General features: G+C 42.0%; 1 long non-coding RNA gene across 1 annotated transcript; it reads left to right on the top strand.

Moving 5' to 3' along the window:
- The first annotated feature begins 123 nt into the window (after positions 1–123).
- On the top strand, positions 124–1,523 carry LOC119890211. Its single transcript, XR_005442200.1, has 2 exons — positions 124–1,277; positions 1,373–1,523. It is a non-coding gene; the product is annotated as an uncharacterized LOC119890211 (long non-coding RNA).
- The last annotated feature ends 6,169 nt before the right edge of the window (positions 1,524–7,692 follow it).

Here is a 7,692-nt window from a genome sequence, read left to right as displayed (position 1 = left end):
AAAATGGGATTATGAAAAGATTGTGCAATGATTGCTCTAAGGTTAGTATGTTAGACACAGGGGTCAGCAAGTGAGTCTCTGAGTAACTGAATAAGTGGCACTTAACAGAAAGTGACACCTTCTAATGGATGCATGTGTGTGTTTCTGAACAGTACAGAAACTAAGTGCAACCCACTAAGGCAGGGATCCATGCACAAGACAAGGCCTGACAATTTGAAGTGTCTAATAGAACCAGTAAGTCCCTGAATTATGTGCAAATATTTTTATGCTAATGATGTAGTGCAGAATGAGCCAAGCCAATTCAGAATTCCTGAAACTATTGATTGATGCACTTTATTCTACCAGAGGAATAATTTCATTTTCCCTGTACAATATGCTTTAAAAGTTGTATAAAATACACTTCTAAGTCTTATTTTTCAGTATCACACAAGGTTGATTCTACTGCTTTAGAAAATGTTGTCCAACTCCTAATTGTTAAATTTTTTTTGAGATATGCAGATGACAACTTTTTGAACTTAAGAACGGTGTCAAACCATAGTTTTATGCTCTACATGAAGTATCATTTAGACATATTTTTACATCTAATCAGTGATTCAAAGCAAGACTCGTTAGAAAGCAAGCAAATGGGCTGTTTTTGTTTTAGTGCTGAGGGTACACTGGTGATAATAGGAGGAAAGACTGTCTCTGAAGAATGCCCTTATGACTTTACCTCCAGAATCAAACAGCGTGTTTCAAAATTGTGTGTGTGTGGGGGGGGGTTCATTTGAATCTTTTAAATATATTTAAAGGAAGTCACTAACAGCAAGCCTTTTTAAGCCACTTTTAGGGATACTGTCCCATTTACAACCAATTCACACTACATGTGCAGTAGGCTGCATCTACAGGTTAGCTTCTCTGACCCAGATGTCTGCTGTGTTATGTCAAAGTGTCCAATTTCCTATACTGATATTTTGATTCAGCTGCTTGGGTTTCTGCATGTAGTATATATTGTCACGAACCCCCGGTCGTGACCCTGACCTTCCTGTTGGATTGCGTGTGTGTGATTGTAGTTTTTGAGTTCTTTTCCCCTTGGGGCGTTTATGGTTTTCGTCTGTTGCTCTGTGTTCTGCTTCCTCCCTCATGCTCTGGGGCTGCTGGTGGGCGTGGTTGCCTGAGCTCCAGTTTACGCACCTGAGACTCATCCAGTTAATCAGCACACCAGTGCCTCAGCCTACAATCAACTCACCTTAAAAGACCAGCCCAACCTTCCAGTCCCAGCTGGATTGTTGTACCTCACAGTACGAACACACCAGCCTGTTGCCCATCCTGAACTATCAGCATCTTGTCTGAACCCTTGCATTAGTATTAACTTGTTTTTCTGTCTCGACTACAGAATACCTGCCCATGCCTGACTCGGATTCCCTCCTGTGCCATGGAAACCCCTGAGCTCTCGAACCAGGACCACATTCCCCTTGGAACAACCACCCATCCCCAAGCCACACCTGTCTCTCCCTTGTGTTCAATAAAACCTCTCACTGCTCATACTCTGGGCTGCGTCTGAGTTTCTGGCCCCAGTCCTGACATACAACCTCATGCCTAAAAATAAATATATTTTCACTTTATTCAGGAACAGATACCTCTGCTAAGTCAGGTACGGTTAATGACAAATTGCAACAACTTTTTATTACAACTGTGGATTAGGCTGACCTGTAAGATATCAGGGAAGTTAACCTTTAACATACAGCACAGTACACATCTTACTCTGTAAATGAAAAATCTGGTCGGTAAAATGATAATACATTTCCTTGATGGGAAGTCCATGGCTAGTTTATAGTAATTTATGGTGTGACTAGCACAATATAAACCTGGCACTAACTTGCATATGTCTAATTGTTATCACTAGCTCACTGAAGTACTCAAGTAAATCTCTCTATACTGAGATGTGCACAATCACATTGGCAGTATGTTTTTAAAACATTGTAGATTATTATATCTTCTAAAAACTCAGACCAACCTTTTTAAATGAAAATCTAATTGACATCTGACCATGTCAATTTAATTAATTTGTGGGCCCCCGGAAAATTAGTAATTGCTGCACACAGGCTAATGGGAAGGCCTAATAAAGTATTTAAAATCTGCATCTGCCTTTGTACTTTTTTTGTACAGATTGTTTTATCTCACAAGGGTGTAGTATAGAGTTAATTAACATTAAAATGAATACCGTGATAGCAGTTCGTAGAATCATTTTATAGTTCTCAATATCAGTTTTGTTCCTGACCTGTTGCCTGGCTGAGATAACAATCTTTATCGTTATGTCCTTCTAATGTACTTCATGTAACATGTTTACAATTTCTCTGCTTTTCCAATTCCAGAGCCAAAAGAGTCCAAAACACATCAGCACACCTTGACACACAGGTAAAAGCACATTTGCATGTTGTGAATGACTAGTTATTTTCTGATGATCAGCTGCCACTGGAGTGGTAGCCTTTGCCATCAGTGTATGAATGTGTATGAATGGGGTGAATGTGACGTGTAGACGTGTGTAATGTGCATTTGCACTGTCTGTAACTTGACCTCATCACTGATGACTATGCACTATTGCGCTGTGACCCAGTAGTTTTCCATTTTGACCTTGTCTTTTAAAGTGACATGTGGGCAAAGAAGCAATGTCTAACGATTTTATTGTGTTTAGGTTATCTCGGGGATTTTTTCTGCTGTTTAAAACCAAAAAAGAAAAATGGAGCTCTCTATACCACTTTTAAGCCATGAATATTGTACGTCGAACACCAGTGATGACCATCTCCCTCATGGCATGCCTTATCCTCAGATCCGAGTCACTGCACCACTGTGACAGAAACTACATTGCTGATATGAATTTGCACTGCATAACAGCAAAAATAGATAGCCAGATGCTTCACTGCTGCATTTGGTTACAGTGATCAATCAGATGACCTGCTGTTTGTTTGCTTTTACAATGCTGCTTTTTATTCACTACAGTAAAATATATTTAAATACCAGTCTCTTCTTCTTTACCATGTACAAGGCGCTTGCATAAGCCTTAAAGCAGATGGACTAATTCAATTTGACCACAACAAACTGCACCAATTAAAAATACATCATCAACCCAGGCTTGGAGCATAATGCTGTGCTGTACAAAAATACCTTTGCAGCAGCATTTACTGGCCAGGAGCAGTGAGAGGCAGTATTTCTCCTGCTGGCTAAGCCATGATATTCCTGTCACATTTTGGTGGAGTCATTTTTAGAAAAGCCAAATAAGCCAGGGAGGGCAGAATGAAGAGAGAAGAAAAAGAAGCTGCGGATTGCTTGTTTATGCTGCTGCATCCGTCCTGGTGTTGCTGAGGAGGGGATTGTTGTGAGTGACTGAGACAGCAGAGCAGCTGAGTGAGACTAACAAGTGGTTGCCATGCAGCAGGAGCAAGCGTGCGTGCTTCTGGAGGGAGAGATAGAGAAACAGAATGATAATGAGTAGGAGGCAGCAAGTAAGGGAGCATGAGGAGAGGATCTGTATCTCTGCAAAGAGACACATATCATAGCTTGATCCAGCCTCTCCCTCGCTTCTCTGTTCCTCTCTTTATCTCTCGCTATATGTTTAGATGAGAGAGATTAGCCTAGCACATCCAGTATGACAGCAATGGATGGATTAATGGATATGTGTCTGAGGGCACCAAGAAAGAGGAGTTGTTCACAAGAAACAGCAGCAACAGGTCTGTAAGGATGGAACGATAATGACGGTGAGATTCCTGCTTTTTCTTTCTTAGACATCCTCACTGGAGAATTTGTCAATGCAGTCTCTCTCTTTCACCCTGCCTCACTCCCTCCCTCTCTCCTCTCTGTCTCTCACTCCATGCGTATTTGTGCAGTGTCCTCCTCATCATTCTACTTCATTCTCCCTATGTCTGTCTTCACCAATTCTCCCTGTTCATTCCTCTATCCGTGTCTGTATGTGCCCTCCCTCTCTCATCTAACCCCCCCCACTCCCCCCAACCCCTCCTCCTTTCACTGGAGCCACCTGCTGCTTGTGTTCATATGAAAGATTTGGTAGGAAAAGAATGACAGAAGCAGACTTGTACTTGTGTGACCACACCAATTTTGTGATTATGTTTGGTCAATCATCGTCGCTTTCTTGTCTAATGGAATTACACTGTCTGGCAGGCATCTGCTTGCACGCAACAGGTAGAGAGAGCCCTTTTTCTAAAGCTAACATAGATAACGTCACATCTTTATGAGATGTGAGGCTTTCATTGATACTTTACCGCTTTGCCTATGTTTAACAGCTGGCTGTGCACTGCGACATACTGTAATTCTAACTCGACTTAAAGAAAGGTAGCCATGACATTGGCTCGTATTCCTGAACCCATTTCCCTGTGGTCTCCCTCACTCTTCTGTTCGTGTTTGCCTTTTGTAATTTTCTGCAAAATTCCCAGAGGGACAGAGTGAGAGAGAGAGATCGAAGTCTCTGGACATCTGTTTGATACTACATTCAAAAGAGGCTATTTATAGATAACCCTTCCTTATTTAATGGTCTGTATTTTCTTTTTCCCATGTCTGCACCCTTGTTTCTCACAGCGTATGCAGTGTATACATTAAGTGCGGTGATACTTAAATCAGTTGATTAAATGGATCACAAGAGATTAGATTGCACTAATCTAAAGCCATCATTTAATCTCTATCCAGGTAACATGCAGGCTTCTAAACGCCTGACCCCATCAGAGGAGAGATGAGACACCTAGATGTTGGTTTACCATGTTTAGCGTCCACTACAACCACTCCCTTGCTGCCATGAGCGGAAACGACATGATGGCGCACTCTCTGACTCTGGAGCAGAAGACAGCATTTGCCTTTGTGGGGATGCTACTGGTGTTCCTAGGGCTGCTGATAGTAAGGTGTTTCAGGATCCTGCTGGACCCCTACAGCAGTATGCCTTCATCCAACTGGGCTGATGGCATCGAGGGGCTGGAGAAAGGGACATTTGAGTACGCCCTTACTTAACACAGGGACACACATATTCACAGATGTCTTCACAAACCGAAACCTCTATAGACAAACATATGCATACACACGGGCATGAATACACTTGCACACATGCAAACACACACAGGCCACAGCCCTGCACAACCATTGCACCTGACACTGACATAACATTAAGACATCGCTCTGTGATGGACCGAACTAAGGGATTGTTGCTGTGTATGTTGTTCACTGTGTGTGCGCTGTTAGTTCAGAGCCAGTGTAGAGTCTCTCTACTGTATGTGACTACATGTCTGTTGTTTTGTGTGTGTCTGAGCGAGTGTGAAACGGATGCTGTATCATATTCTGCCCTTCTGCCAGGGGGGGTGCATTTCAGCTCATCGATTTATACGTAAATGGCTGAAGCTCCCTTTAACCCATACAAGTTGAATATCTGTAGATGATACGAGGTGTTAAGATGTGGATGCACGCAGGACAGGGTGGGGAATTTGGATGCAGTGAGATGATTCAGATGTAGTGTGAAGACTCAGGGACATGAATCCTTATGTGAACTTAGAATGGGAAACAGAGTGGTTGCACCAATGCACAGCAGAGCTGTTCTGCACAAGAATGCATATGGTTGGATACAGGGTATTATGTCAAACTAGTGCTTTGTGGACTAATTAAATCCAGTATGTTGGCGATCCAAAGGAATGCTGTTGCTGCTGTTACTGCTGTGTGTACAGATTGGTCCTTTCTTTGGCGTCTTGTTTTTTGAAATCATGCAATGAAAGGCAACTGAACAAACTGTGATTTACATTATGGTGTTACTGTTTCTTAATGATGCAAAAACAACTCTAAGAGTTTGTACTGCTACTGTCTTTGAGTGATACTGTATGTTGCCACAATTACATGTCTGAGTGAAAGGAAAAACTGTTTACTTTCGACAGTATGTCTGCAAAGACATATGATAATGTTGATTTATGGACTGACAATTGTCAAGCGTTCTGTGCTTACTGTTGGCTGATGTGGTCAAGCCAAAGAACATTGAAGGGAAATGAGGATTCAGCGCTCTCACTCTCTCAGCGCTGCTAGTTTTTCTAATGACAAGGATAAACTCTCACTACCTGTCTGCAGAGGAAAAGGTCACATGGAAAACAGGGGTGGGATGTCTGTCAGCACTGCACGTGGACATCTTTTTCTCCTATCCTCAGCCATCCTCACCCTTTCTCACCCGCTCTCTTCCTTCCAGACAGCGGAAGACAGGACAGTCCTAAAGAGAGATTCTGTAATACTGCAGACTGGTCATAGTCTTGAGTGTTCCTTTGCTAATTCTAACGGTCTACGGTTTCTCCTTAGTGCTGTGAATCTGCCTTACTGTGACCTTCAATGGGTTTATGTGCCTTCATCTAGAAACATTAGAGCACCTGTTTGTGTGTGTGTGTGTGTGTGTGTGTGTGTGTGTGTGTGTGTGTGTGTGTGTGTGTGTGTGTGTGTGTGTGTGTGTGTGTGGCATATCATGATGACAGATAGTGCATCCCCTGACCTGTTGCTTGCTCAGTTGGTGGTAGAGATTTCTCAATGATATAGATTTGATTCAATAATGTGAAATAAATAGAATTTCTTCACTTTAAAATTGGTCAAATCTTTGCATTTTTTTGGTCTCTTATTGCAATCTGCTGAGCATATTGAATAAAATAAATAATTTGCAAGATCACTTTTACAAATTGGCACATAGTGGAAGCTAAAAATTCCTTCTGATTTTTGTCTTCTCTGCTTCGAAACTCTGGCAGTAGTGGTCCAGTATTGCTGCGGCAACAGACAGAGAGGGAGCAAATGGGTGCATTAGAGCAATACTGAAAGAAAAGGCGATCAAAAATTTTAACAATACAGTAACACTAGTGGGAGTAGATTCTCATTCTTATGATGTGTGTATATGTACGTGCATGGTCCAGAGAGAGGGGCTGATGCAGCAGCAGAAAATGATTTACATAGGCATCCATGTGGCGATATGGCAGGTCTTGATCTGCAAAGCCCACCACCCTCCTGTGGCCACTTAAAAACTCAGAGGCCAGGCCACCACGCACGCCTACCTCAACACACATCATTCATCAGGAATGCAATCATTATTTTACTATCATCTCTGTCACCTATCTGGTATCCTTATTTGGAATCTATTTTTAGTGGGGAAAAAACACAGCCTTTTTCCTCTCCAGCCTACAAGCCCACTAAGTAACTATTTACTAACTATGGGGCAGGTGTGGCTTATAGCTAGAGCTGGAAGATCAGCAGTTTGATCCCCAGGTTATTCCAGTCCACAGAAGTGTCATTGGGTAATATGCTGAACCCCAAATTGCTCCCGATGGTGTGCCATCGGTGTGTGAGTGTGTGTACATAACTAGTTATTTTCTGATGACCAGTTGGCACCTGGAGTGTTAGCCTTTGCCATCAGTGTATGAATGTGTATGAATGGGGTGAATGTGACGTGTAGTGTAAAGCGCTTTGAGTTGTCAAAGTACAGTCCATTTACCATTAAACCTTAGGAGAAAAAACTAACCCATCTAGTGACAATGATTATAAATTGATTATAAATCTATTAAAGTTCAACAAAGGTATCTGCTTTGCATTGTATTTTCATATGTCAGTTTTTGCTTTGCTTTAGCCTTATAGTTTGGATCATTTGGATATGGCTGCTGACACAGATATTGACCGAAGTGACAGGAATGTGTATCCCTCCTCAAATGC

The sequence above is a fragment of the Micropterus salmoides genome, unplaced genomic scaffold (assembly GCF_014851395.1).
Source record: "Micropterus salmoides isolate LMB-PRFRI ecotype aquatic unplaced genomic scaffold, ASM1485139v1 Ms_hic_scaffold_6, whole genome shotgun sequence".
In the NCBI taxonomy this organism is placed as follows: Eukaryota; Metazoa; Chordata; class Actinopteri; order Centrarchiformes; family Centrarchidae; genus Micropterus; species Micropterus salmoides.
This window is presented reverse-complemented; position numbering and strand designations above follow the sequence as displayed.